The following is a 14250-nucleotide window of genomic DNA, read 5'->3' as shown; positions in this document are numbered from 1 at the left end:
TACTCAATCTCATATTTTTTTTGTATCACCTAGCAGCTCTTTGATTGATTTTTCAGTCCTTTGTATTTTAAGAAATCTTTCTTTTCATGGTTGTTAATTGAAAATCTGTCTTCTAGATCTGATATTCTGCCATCACATTGGTTTTATGTATACTTAATAGAATTTTTAATCTCCTGGATATCTGTTTGAATCTGTTTTATGAATTCCATTTCTTTCCTATGTGGGTCATTCATGGTTTTCATCGTTTTCCTTAGGTCCTCTTTTTTTTTTTAGTTTATATCTACTTTAGATTCACTAACCATGTTCTTCACTATGTCATCATCTCTTTAGTTATCCAAGGAATCATTTCTAATTTGATTTTTACTAGAGCCGCATTCATTTGCTTTGTTACTTCTGCTCTTACCATTTCAGAGTTCAGGTGTTTGGCTTGCAAATTGTACTGCCTTATTGCCCTCTGGGTTTGCCTTGGCTGATTTGGAAGTCTGGGGTTGCATCTTGTTTCCATGTCTTCTTATTTTCTATTTTTAAAGTTTATTTTCTGCCTCGATGCTTGTAAAATGCTTATAGTAGGTAGCTTTATTACTAGTATCAAGAACTCCTTAGGAAATGACTACTTTTCAGAGATGCCCTTAAAATATAGATGGTCCTTGGCTTCTGAGTCTGTTGCAAGATCCTACCTCTTCAATTTATTGTGGATGATAAGCTCCTGTTTATTTGGGCTAGCCACTGGGTCTTTGATACTAGCCTATATTATTGTTTATGACCCTCAGGCAATCTCAATCTTGGCATACAATGAAGAACAATTGTTTAGAACAACTACCCTGGCTAAAGTAGCACAATCAGTAATAAAAATATCATCAAGCATAGCCTAGAAAATGACAAACTGTGGTAACTATTAACTTACCACTTTTAACTATAGGAATAAGATTTGTAGTTATATAACAAAATCTAAAACAAACAGCCCCTGAATAGAATGACTTAACCCTCAGGGGAGAAAATTTAGCAGGAATAAGAGGAAAAAAAGAGAGGATTAGAAGCAAGGCTGAAGAACAAAGGATGATTATACAAGCTTTGGGAAACTAGTGAAGAAGACAGGAAGGAAAGAAAGAAGGAAGAAATAGAAACAAGAACAGAACAAAACAACAACAAAAAAAATCAGTAAAAACAATGTTCAGACTCATATAAAAAGAACATACAACAACAACCAAAACAAAACAAAACAAAGAAAGGAAGAAAAATATTGTCCACTGCAGGGCATGTTTCTACTGTCACTGGTATACAAAGGTGGGAGACAGAGCCCAAATCCATGTTGGTTGTCCCCAGCAAACCTATAGTAGAATATTGCAGGTTGGTGGATAATCCCAGAAAGCCTGTGCTTTCAACTTCACTGAAATTCAGGCTGATCCTGGTTTCTAGCTGTAAGGCTGGGACCCCAAGTTGTTCAGGCCATTATGCTCCAGGTGCCTGTTGTTGGCTTGAACTCAGCTCCATGATCCTGGATGTCTCCCATGACTTTGTCTACCTGGACACCAGAAGCCCCAAGATGGAGCCAACACATGGCTGCTCTGAATCCCAGGTTCAGTTGGCCAATTGCCCTCTCCTACGAATGAACTAGAATCACTCACCAGCCAATGCAGATCACAGCATCCACTGCTCTGCTCCACTGGTGCATTTCTCCATGGAGACCTCTGGATTCACCTGTAGTCACTGCACCTCTGTAGGCTCAAGTCACTTCTCTCATGCCATGAGCTAGGATTCAGAGAGAAAGGACTGTTTGCCACCTCCCTCTTCTGCATTGAGGTCCCTCTCTTTGCTCTCCCCATGGGCTCCAATTCTCACTTCAGATCCTTGCTGGGTCCCAGGGACCCACTTCTCTCCCTCTTCACTTCCCCATTTGCCATATGCCAGCATTTGAACTCCAAATCTCAGAGAGGCTGATTTGCCACGATCAGCACACTGAAATCTTCCTAGAAGTCCTCCAATTAAATTTTAAATGGTGCTTATTTGTTCTGGTCAGATCAACAGGAATAGGGTTTTAAATTACTTGCATTCAAACAAGGAAAAATTCTAGCCAAGAATTTACAGCCCCAGACTGAATTTAAGACAGGGAAGAAGTGAGATGGGTAAAACTGGCTTCAATAAGCCTTTCTGACTGCTGCTCCTCCCCAACAAAAGCCTTAGGTATTTCCTTTTAAAAGACAAACTTTTCACTTCTGTATTGGGAAAAGCCACTGTACCCAGTTAAAATAATTAAAAAAGAAAAAAGATGCCACCCTCTTGTTCTCCAAAATCAGAGACTTAGTTCACAATGTCAGTTAGAAAAAAAAAAATGACAGCAGTTCACATAAACCCATGTCTAGCCACATGACTCCATGCAGACTCTAAACATATTTATTGGTGCTGTGGACACCCAGGATGTGGCACCCTTAATCCTGGCATTTCACCTTTAATCCCGCCACCACCCCCTCAATCCCAGCATAACACCAAAACACAAACTAAGAATCAAGCCATTTACAAAACTGGGGTAAGCAGAGACCAGGCTAATTTTCAAAAAAAAAAAAAAAGGCTAGTAGACTGATATGCAGATGACAAGGGATACCACAAGAAAAAAAAAGCAAAAGAAAAGAAAAAAAGTCTATTGTGGCTAGAAGAAAAATGAAATCTGTCTCATTCTGTTCCTCCATTTCCCATGCCCAGAAAAGCGGCAAACAGTTCTCTGTGGACCAGAAAAGTCCCCTGAATTCCAAGCCTAGGGGAGAGAGTGGCGGAAAGGAGAGAAGAAAAGCCTTCACAATATTTTAAAGAAATAAACAAAATATGTGCCCATCAGGGCCTTACTTGGTCTTTTCTGGGGTGGCTACAACAAATAATATTCTTGAGTAGCTTTTCCTACAAGAAACTCATCAATTAAACATTCTCAGGTTTTGTGGTGCTTGTGACTTTTTCTGGTGTTGTTTTCCAGGTTCTTCTCATCTCAAACAAAGAATTGAGCAAAAAACAGAGAAAAAGTATGTTTGACAAAGTAAAAGTGAAGAGTGAGGGAGAAATTGGCTCTGCAAGAGGGATTTTGAGCTGAGTAAAAAAGGAAAAAGTAAGGTAAAAGTACACACTGGAGGATGGAAGGTGGTTTATCACGAAGAAAGCTATGATACAGAGCTTTTTTTTTGGTGTCTGTGTCCTTTAATGCTGTCAAAATTCTGAGGAAACCTAGGAGAACTTCTACATATGGGTCCTGTGAGATGGTGCTGGGATCCCACTTCTCTCTTCCCAGCCAGTCTAAACCATGGCCTATTGCCTATCTCAGTTCTACTAGTTTACATTCCCACCAACAACATAGAAGGGTTCTTTTTTCACACAGCATTGCCAGCATTTGTTATTGTTTGATTTCTTGGTAAGAGCCATTCTTTCTGGAGTAAGACAGAATCTCAGTGCTGTTTTAATTTGTATTTCTCTAACGGCTAGTGATGTTGAACATTTTTTAAAAATGTATTTATGGACAATTTTTACTTCTTCTGAGAAGTGTCCATTCATTTCAGTTAACCTTTTTTTAAAAATTGGGTCTTTTATTTAGGGGGCTCTATTTTTTTTGGTTCTTTATATATTCTAAATATTAGTCTTTTGTCCAAGATGTATCTGTCAATTTTTTTCCCATTATGTACATTGTCTCTTCACTCCATTGGTTGTTTCCTTTGCTACATAGAAGCTTTTTAATTTTATAGGAACCCATTTATTGCTTCTTAATGTTACTTCTTGTATAATTGGAGTTCTGTTCAGAAAGCCTTTCCCTACACTTGTCTTCAAGAGTTTTACCTATTTTATCTTTCTTCAAATTGTCTTTAGATCATTGATCCATTTTGATTTTAGGTTAGTATGTGGTGGGAGATATTTAGTCTTCTGCATGTAGATAGCCAGTTTTCCCAGCACCATTTGTTAAAGAGGCTGTTTTCCCACCAGTGTATGTTTTTGGTCCCTCTGTCAAAGATCAGATTTTTGAACGTGCGTGGGGTTGTTTCTAAGTTTTGTATTCTGTTGCATTGATCTACATGTCTGTTTTGTATCAGTACCATGCCAGTTTTATCACTATGGCTTTGTATTATAACTTGATATCCAGGCTTGTGAAACATCCTGGTTTACTTAGCTCTTGTTATCCAGCATTACTCTTGCTATTCGGAGTCTTTTCTGGCTCTGTAAACATTTTAGGGTTGTTTTCTCTTGCTCTGTGAGAAATGCTGTTCATATTTTGATTGACATTGCATTAAATCTGTATATCAGTTTTGGAAGTATATACATTTTGATAATATTTCTCAACCTCTTTAAATATTTTTTGTTGTCTTCATAATGTCCATTTTACCTGGGGTAAGATGTTGTCTCATTATAGTTTTAACTCACATTTTTCTGATGACTAATGACATTGAGCATTTTTTCATATATTTATTGGCCATTTGCATGTTTTCATTTGTGAAGTGCCTATTCAGTTCATTTGTTCATTTTTAATTAGATTTTGTTTTTTGCTGTTGTTATGTTTCTGAGTTCTTCATATGTTCTGGATGTTAATCCTTTGACGAATAGTACACAAATAAATTCTCTCATTCTGTAAGTCATCATTTTACTCTGCTGACAGTTTCTTTTTCTATGCAAAAGCTTTTGGCTTTGACGCAAGGCCATTTTACTATTTTTGCTTTTCTTTCCTAAGTTTTTGGTGTCACGTCAAAAAAAAATTCTCTATAGCAATTTCATGAAACATTTCTCCTAGTTTTTCTTCTAGTAGTTTCACAGCATCAAGTCTCACATGTAAGTCTATGACCAATTTTAATTTAATTTTTGTACATGATGAGAAATAATGTTAAAAATTCAATCTTTTGCATTAGAAATATCCGTTTTTTCCAGTATCACTTATTGAAAAGACTGTCCTTTCTCTCATGTATTTTTTGGTATCTTGGTCAAGAATCAGTTCACTATAGATATGTGGATTTATTTCTGGCTTTTCTGTTGTTTCCTTATTCTGTCTGTTTTATGCCAATACCATGCTTTAACTCTGATCCTGTGTAGGAGGAAGAAAAATTTACCTTGACCTTGCCAGGTGAGGTTTCAGTTTCAGGACTTTCACTTGGCCTCCATTGACACTGTGGTAGAGGAGTTTGGATTTCCCCAGTAAAACTTATCTAATAGCTCCCTGTTTGAGAGGAGACAGAATGTCTTATTACTGTTTCCCATAAGGCCTCCAGTGATTTCACATAAGGGAAGAGGATGCATGTGGTGATGAATATCCTGACCCTCCCACCTGACCTCCTCAGGTACCCTAAGTAGGACTGAAAGTGTTTAGTACTGTCAAGTGTGGGTGGAAATCTAGACTCCCCACATAGCGTTGCAAAGGAGTTATTACCTAGTGGCAATGAAATTCTTATCTCTCTACCCTTGATTCTCTGAAACCATGAGGAGGGAGTGTTAAAGCACTTCATCACAGTCTGGTAAATGTGAAAATCCAGGCTTCTTATTCTGTTTTTAAGAACTGTGTTAAGTGGTAATGGGGCCATAGTCCCCCTGCCCTGTGATGTTTTACTTGAGTACAATAGTATGATCTAAATTTTTGTCTTGCCAGACTGCCCTTTTCTTGTCCTCTGGATATATACCTTATGAGGTTTCTCTTTGTCCATTGGGATCTCTGGGCTACTGGCTATTTCATTTCCAAATCCAGAATATATTAGTCAGAAATTCCAGAGAACCCACCACTATATTATTTCTTGTGTCTCAAGACCCTTATTCAATCTTCCTTCTCCTACCCACTTTTCAGTACCTTCCCATTTTTCCTTATATATAATATCTAGGATAAACAGTTTTTCTTAGCCAGAAGAATAGGAGGGAAGTATGTTAACTGTTTCATTCCAGAAATAAAAAGCTTTCCCTACTGATTTGGTTATTCCTCTCCAAAAGAAAAAGAAAAGCAGAGTATCTTGAATGTTATGTCTTTCCCTCAGCTTTCTCTATGAACAAATGTGGTCATTTCAATATGTGGAGTCCAGGGTGGATGTGGAACTCAATGCATCTGTATTGGCTAGCTTCTTTCTATCTAACCCAAGTTGTCATTTTGAATTCACACATTATCTTCCAAAACAAGGTACTCCAGATACTTGATTAGAGATGCAAAGAAAAATAAAGTTCTATAAGATCTGTTTCCAGACAACATTCATAACTTGGAGAAAACCATTTAACATTTTCCTCCTATGGGGCTTCAAATTATCACCAGGAACCACAAATTACCATGAACCCCTTGAGATTTAAGATCAGCCAGCCTATCCACTGTACTGTCAGAGTCTTATTTTATTAGCTTTAACCACTCTTGATAGATGGATGTCAAGACAGTCTAAAAAATTTTTTTTAACAGGAGAAGCCACGTAACATTACTTAGAGGGCTCCTCATTTATTCAGGGTGAGTTGTCACTGGATATGAATTTCAGTGCAGCTGACAAATAGAGACAACAGCAAAGGACACAAGGTTAGAAAATAGAGGTGGCAAGGAGTCTGTCAGAGAGGACTTGGAAAACTAAAGGTCCTTTGGCCTTTATATTGGAAGAAATTGCTAGTAGGGAAAGGATAAATTCAATCATTTACAATTTCTCAATATCCTCGACTCTAAACTGGTATTATGTTTACCCTCTTTGTCTCTAAATCTGTTTGTGAGACTAAAATAAGTTATAGCATTGAAAATACCTAAAATAATAATCAACACCTACAATAATAATCATATGCAAAGGATACAAATTCCTCAGAATAGTCACATTTGACTTTACCAATGCTTCCTCTGTGTCTTTGTTTTCCTATTTTCTTCCCCCTTATTCTTCCTTTCAAGGTTTCAGTAAGAAAGGGGAAAAAGAAAGGAATGCTAAGATCCATTGGATGTAATGGAATAGACTTTTTGATACCAATTTTCTTTCTTTCATCATAAACTCTGCTGACATGAGAGCATAAGACTATGGGGAAGATGGAGATGTGAAGGAGAAATGGAAGTGAAGACAGGGGTCTTCACCATTCATGAAATCTGTATCAATCACTTACTAGATGCCAGGCTCTATGCTGGACATTGTAATAAAAAAAGTATATGGTTCAGTCTTCAACAGGTTTCCTATATAGCATGATAGGCAATAAAGCAAATAATAACTATACAATATGAATATTATCAAAGAGTTTTATGCAAATTATTTGGACACGTAGCATTCCTAAGTCTGCATGGGTGCTCAGGGAAGCAATATTTCACTGAGATGGTAGTATTCAAACTAAGTTTTGGAAAGAATGAGCAGGAGCTTATAAAAGAGGTCTGATGGAATGATGGGTACAGGAAAGGCAAGGAAGCTGTAGTATCAAAGATTTGAAGCAACAACAGTAAGTTACAAGTTACTAATAGAAAGAAATTTAAAAGAGAGTGAGACAAAATAGATACAGCAAATACAATTTGAAAACAAAGTGAAGTTTGAGGCACTTCAAGTTATCATAAAGAAATTCAGTCTTCAAGGACTGCTTTTTAAGTTAGTGACATTTCATTTAGAAATATGAATTTCCTCCACTTGCCTCTTTTCTTGAAACATCAGAGGCTTTACGCTTAAGGGAGGAGAACAAAACTCATATGTCTCTTAATTTATTCACATAAATAGACAATGAAAAGCACTTTATGTCATATCAACTCAATTATTTTCTTATTGTATTTGATAGGTCACAAGCCCTGTAATTCTCTCAAGAATATAAAAAAGTAAAAGAGGAGAAGATCAAGAAGATATTCTTAAAAGTAAGTAGCATCAAAGGAGTGGCATTTGTACATGTTAAATCCATCAGGAACTCTGTCCAGAATCTCTACTCACTAATCACAAATTTGAAGTCTGCTTCTGTACACAGGAAATACTGGTATTCTTCTCTTTCATGTAAATTTTTTTAAATCTTAAAGCTTTATTAATGTATATTATCAGAATTTACCAATTCCTTGTAAAGACTCAGGAGACCTGGCTCTCAAGGTTCATACTTTGTTTTAACAAATGGGCAAAGTGTGTGGCTACCAGCCTTTTACATGGATTTTGTGTTTTATCTTTTGGCATGCCTCCACCTCTTTTTGTTTTCTTGCACCTGAATTTTTTCTGCTTTCCTAAACCCAATAAAATTATGATTTTTAGATCCTTAGACAAATAAAGCAATTTCAAATGGAATTTTCTTGATTTTGGTGATGCACCTTATTTTGGGTTTATCTAAATGTAGAAACAAAGTTATGGATTTGGGTGCAAGTAGTTTATTTGGGAAGTGATTCCAGAAAACTTTCATATGGTAGTGGATAAAGGAAAGAGAATATTGCCAAAAAGATTACCAACACCACTGTAAATATCTTATAAGATCTTGTAAAGCATAACTTAGAACAGTTTCATAGAGGAGCAAGAAAACTATAATATGGATTTTCTTCTCCTTTATTGGATGAAAGTTGTTCCTTGGAGCAATTATCTCCAGGTTCAGTCCATCTGTGGTCTGCTTGAGCATAGAAGTGGTGCTTGTGTTAGGAGGCCTAGGTTCCTATAAGATGTGGATATGCTTCAAGTGGACCATGTGCATCTAGATGAGGTAACAATACTTTCTGCAACAAAGTGACACTCTTAAGTGAAATTTTATTCCCAGTCCTTTGAGTGACAGATGATAAAATAGTTTAGTTATGGAAAGACTTTATTATGGGAAACATCTGGGAAAGGTTGGAAGATGCTTATGCAGGTCTGATGCAGAATAAGACAGAGGGGAAGTATGTTAGATGGAAGTATCCAAGACTGTCAAACAATGTAAGAAAGTTTTGGTAATGCCACCAGAAGACTTGAGCCAAAATCTGTTGTCAAAGAAGTTCCAAGACTTCCATGAATGGGTCTACCTTAGCATGCTTGACATCCTTCCATTGGCTGGTTGCCATGTGGGAGATTTGGCACCTGCACAAAATGGTGCTTCTAGAGTATAGTTTCTGATAATTGCTGTCTGTAATTGGAGGCCTTCAAAGTATGTTCTCATGACTACTGTTAATAAAAAAAATATGGTGTAGAAGATAACATCTAATGCTGTGCTGAAGTCAGCTCATATTGGCTTGGATATATTTTCTAACTCCTTGTTCAGTGACTCCATTTTGGCAGCTAGAAATTAGCCATAATGGGAATATTTGCAACACAATGACCAATGCTACAAATCATGACTTTTTGTTTCCCTGAGAGGCTATGATTAAACATTTACCAGCACTCCACTAATAACACCTGTAATAAATATGTTCTAGTGTCCAATGAAATCCTCTGAATAATCTGTTTTCAAACTTCCTGGGATCCCACATGACCAGGAAAAGTAACCATGCCTTCCTCTAAAATAGTGAATTCTACTATTTATTTTTATTATCAGAGATGCCACCTTTTCTTAATCTGTCATATTTTGTTTCCTAAGAAGGAACCATATAATATTTTTCAGTCAGCATTTTATTGTCTTTCAATATGAAGTCTCAGGAAAATAAATTTACATTGGAAAGCAAAAACTGTGTTCTACTATTAAAATATTATGTTTAGCATTACAATAATAACACTTTAAGTGAATACTTTGGGTTTTGAGCTAATATGCCCTCTCCAGATGTAATAATGAAGAGTTCAAATTTAACTGCCAGTGAGTGAAATAAAGCCCATTCAACCTAGCAGAATAGTGAGTCAGTTCAAGTACCTGAATTGTCATGTTATTTGCATTAACCTTTAGATTTCAAGGGCCTCAGATGTTTCCTCTTCTGTCATCTAATTCAATAGGTGAATAAGTTGTATTGCCCTCTATTTACTACAGAGAGATATCATAGAATAACACCATTAAAGCAAATTTTGAGAATAAAGCTGTCTTCTAAATAAGAAGCAATATTCATATTCAGGAGTTTTGCAGATTCTCATAGAATCCCTGGTGATTATCTGTCATTTTCTCGTAACATTTTCACATTTGATGTCATGTAATCATGATAGAGAGATATTAAACTAGAAAAAATTAAAACCAAATACTTAGAAGTATCTGCACATTGTATTCTATCATGTATAATTTAAAATTCTGTAAGATTAGTATGAGTCTATAAGATTGCTATAATCTTAACATGTTTAAGAATATTCTGTTATTTGGAGTAAAAGAAAGCCAAAGAAAATAGGGGAGAGGGACCTAAATTTTCTATACCTATAATTTGGTCCTACACTTCTCAGTAGTATACTACTCCAAAGGTAGTATAACTGTTGCTACCTCCAAATAGTTATGCTGAACCAATTATCTTTGCTGATAATGTGGCTTCTGCCTTAAGTATCTGTTGTCTATATATGTTTATTGTTATACATACACATATACACATACATATTTCTTCCCTTGCAAAAAGAAATTCATATAAGAACATGTTACTTACAGTGTCTAATTGGTTTTGATGACTACTCTCTGGACTTAAGATTGAAATGGGCCTTAGAAGCAAAGTCTCTCTGAATTTCGTCTGTCCTGCCTCCCACAAGTCATAGAAGCCAGAATTTCTCTCCCCTAAAGTAGATCATAGGAACAAGAGCTCCTTTCCCCCAAAGTGAGCCATGGAACCTATAAAGGTCACTCTGATCTTCTCTTTTGTCCTTGGAAGACACTCATGTAGTAGGTCTTGTTTATCTGGAAGAAAGGAATGCTACACAGAGGGCAATAAAATTCTGCACAGACAGGCCTTGCTGGGTTTCCTTCCTCAGAGAATTAACATGAGATCACACCACTTTTATACAAACACATTTCTACATGGCTACCTATTCTTCACTGTATCTAAACATAAAAATAGTGTCCTGTGTCTTAGGCTCTTCATTTCTGAAGCCCCCTTTTTTATGTAAAACTTTGATTAACAAATTTGTTCTTACAGGAGTGTTGACGATGAGCCTTATGATGGGTGAGGAAAGATATCAGTCTATAATCATTATGCTACAGTGTTTTCCTCTGAGCAATTTAGTAGGACAGTTAATGAAGAAAAGTTGATGAGGATTGAATGCTACATTTTATAGTTACTTTACTCTTGAAAATCAGAAATGATATGAACATATTAAAGGCTATGAGAAATCCTATAATTTATTACAAACAAAACCTCTTTATTTGTTTAATTCACCATAATCTAGACTTAACATGATTCTGAAACATTTGCTGAAGAATATTGGCTTGTGATGGAGAAGTGCTATATAGAGAATGACTGGATATGAAGGACTACAGAAAAATAATACTTCCACATTTGCCTTCTTTATCTTAATAAGTTTATTTTATTAAAATATCTTCAGTGTGTTCTTAAAGATTTTTAAAGTGTAGTGTGTAGCCTGAATAGAATTTACAGAAATGATACCCTGTTATATCTATTGTGGGAATTCTGATAAATTGCTGACAGGGAGAATTGCAAACCACACAGAGTTTATAGGTATATTTCTCCTAAGAAATTTAGATTATGACTAACTGAGTACATTATATTAGGTTGAAATTATTTTTGCTATTTGCTAACACTTAATAGATCATAACTTCCTTCAGAGCAAGAACTTTTACTTCACTCATTATAGTATGCCAGAATAATTCCTGTGCCATTAAAAGCAACTGAAGAAATATTTTATTGCATAAAGAAATGAAAAATGATTTAAAAAGTAAACATATTCTCAAAACTAATCAGTTCATTAGAAATTAGGGTAGTGGTTGTTCTCAGGGTAGATCAGGCAGGTGAGCAGTGACTGGGAGAGAGCAGTGGGGATTTCTGGGACTTCCACCCTGTCCCCTGGTCTTTGCATGAGTTACACAAATGTGCTCACTACGTGAAAATTCATCTTCTCTATTTTGTATGTCTATTGTACTTCAATAATATGCAAGAGAATATATGAGATCCCAAAGTGATCCATGTTTCTGTCCATTTTGCGTAGGTCAGGGCTAATGGCCACATGGGGATCAAGAGTTTAATCATCAACTATCAAAAGTTATGATATCACTTGGTTGAGCCATCCCTACACAGACATTCAATGCAAAAGTTACCATAATACCCTACACCTGGGCATTTCTATTGCTTTTCTGACTGTGACTTCCTGCATACTGAAAGGGAGGCTCAGGAGGCTATAGAACAAAAGGTGATCCATATTGGGATTACACTGGAATTCTGGTTTACTTGTACTGCCTAATTTACTTACTTGCATCAGCATTTTTGACTTGAGTGTCAGTTCCCTTCTTTAATAGGAGGTTATACTAAGGTCCTAAGGGCTAAACCAATTGGTCTAAAGTCAGTGTCAAGCATGAGATTTTAACTCAATACTCTCCAGTTCTGAAGACCTAGGCTTTTTAAAATATTGCATTGATATGGAGTTAATTTTCCTCTAAGAATGAGAATTCAACTTGCTTAATAATGTATTTTATTTAAGTCTTACATAAGCAAGAGATTTTTTTTTTTTATCAAGAGAATTATAGAAACAACTTATTTAGGTTGTCGTTTGGGTGCCTTGACGATGTGGAACAAAAATCCAAAATTTTCTTCCTTTATTTAAAAATTAGCATTTAAATGCTGGGTAATTTCACAAAAATTGGGAGAAATCAGTCAACTGCAAGAGGTTTATTTAGTTTCTGACAATATTTTTTGAACTTTCAGTGAGCTATGCAGAAAGAACACCCTGATTAGCATGTGCTATTAATCATTTAGGTAGAAGAAAATGTTGCCTTTTATTTCCAATGAGCAGAAACACAATGGCAAATGAAAGCAAAGTCGGTGGATGACAAGTAGTTTACATATCTCCTAGAATAAACTGATTTGGAGAAAACAATTGTAATTCTAGCGGCATTCATTTATGATTATTAAAGTCATTTATTCTCTGTGGCACACAAATATATCATTTTCTGGAGAATATTAGTTTTTAAAATTTATCTTTTATTTATTTATTTTCATTGTTCAAAGAGGACATATTTTCTACTCTAAATGTATACTCAATGAGAATTATGGATTCTTCTTCTTTGAGGTAATTTAAATGCTGCCAAAAGTCAGAGAAAATTGCTATAGTTACTGGGTGATAGGTGCAAAATCTCATCACTTGATGAGAAGAAAAAATATTCATACAGATTTGTAAGTTTAGCCTAGATTGAAGGGGGTTAGCATCCAAATGAATACCAAAGTAGAGATAGGTCAGGTAGTTCTTGGAAAATTACAGGGCTCTTATCACACAAAAAAAGTCCGATTTTTTTTAGTTAGCTATGGTTCAGTCAGGAGATGGAAACCACATAGTAAAGTAAATGGGGAAAGTCCAATACAAATAATTTTGAAATAGCAACAGAAGATTCATTACTAAGAAATAAAAACTAAGGAGTTCAAGAATAGGGGACTGCACACTGAGGACATACTCTTAGGTCAAATAAATAGGACACACCTGTGTAAATACTGAACAGTTTCTCTGGTGTGAGGAACTAAAAGTGTAAATAAGGATCAAAATGTATATTTGATAATGTGAAATAGGAAGAAAGGGTCTAAAGGGGTAAGGGAAGTGGGAGGGGTAGGGGAAAGGAAAGAAGGGAAAGGAAAAAATATGAAAAAAGGAAAAAATGGAAACAAAGTCTTTGTAAATAGGGAGGGGTGGAGGGGTTGAAGGGAGGGCAGGGGAAGGGGGAAAAAGTAAGAACTAAGATATATCATGTAAAGGTGCAAGTTCCCAATGATGACTGCAACTATTGTATACCTAAAGTGTACCAATAAACTTAATGAAAAATAAAAGAATAGGGCACTTAAAAACATAGTTTCATTCAAGTTCAATATTAAAGCAACAAATGAATATTTCCTATTAAGTAACAAAACCTTCACATCTCTCATTAGTTGTTCATTCTTTTTTAAATCAACTAGGATAAGACACCATCATGTCTTTCCTAAAAACTTGCAATAACTTCCTAAGTGATAATTTTACATCTAAATATGATTCTACTTCTGTGAATTCTTTTTTCTTTTTAAAAAGGCATTTTAAACTTATGAACTATGTGTTACCTGCAAAAAAGTAACTATGTGAGTATACTATAAATAGTAACAAAATGAACATCAATCTACCAGTTAGACTTTCACCATCACCACTGAAAGACTCTGAGTAACTCCGGTTGCAACTGTCCTGTTCCCCACCACTCCTTGCAGAAGAGACCACCTTTCTCAATTCCACCTTTCCAGTCCCACAGTGCTACCCCTCAGCAAAGTGATCTGCTCTTCAGCAAGTATTTTTCAGCATGGTCTGAATC

The 14250-nt window shown here is 35.7% G+C and overlaps 1 long non-coding RNA gene across 1 annotated transcript in view; it reads left to right on the top strand.

The window, feature by feature from the left end:
* LOC110345687 (uncharacterized) overlaps positions 1-13594 on the top strand; it is a 203762-nt gene extending 190168 nt beyond the window's left edge. Inside the window, exon 6 of the long non-coding RNA XR_015439544.1 lies at positions 7705-13594. This is a non-coding gene — a long non-coding RNA (uncharacterized LOC110345687). The remainder of the gene's footprint in view (positions 1-7704) is intronic.
* Positions 13595-14250: the final 656 nt, after the last annotated feature.

The sequence above is a fragment of the Heterocephalus glaber genome, unplaced genomic scaffold (assembly GCF_053883595.1).
Source record: "Heterocephalus glaber isolate CG9 unplaced genomic scaffold, H.glaber_assembly_v1.0 deba00001472, whole genome shotgun sequence".
Lineage (NCBI taxonomy): Eukaryota > Metazoa > Chordata > Mammalia > Rodentia > Bathyergidae > Heterocephalus > Heterocephalus glaber.
Note: the sequence above shows the minus strand (reverse complement) of the source record. Positions and strands in the feature narration are given on the sequence as shown.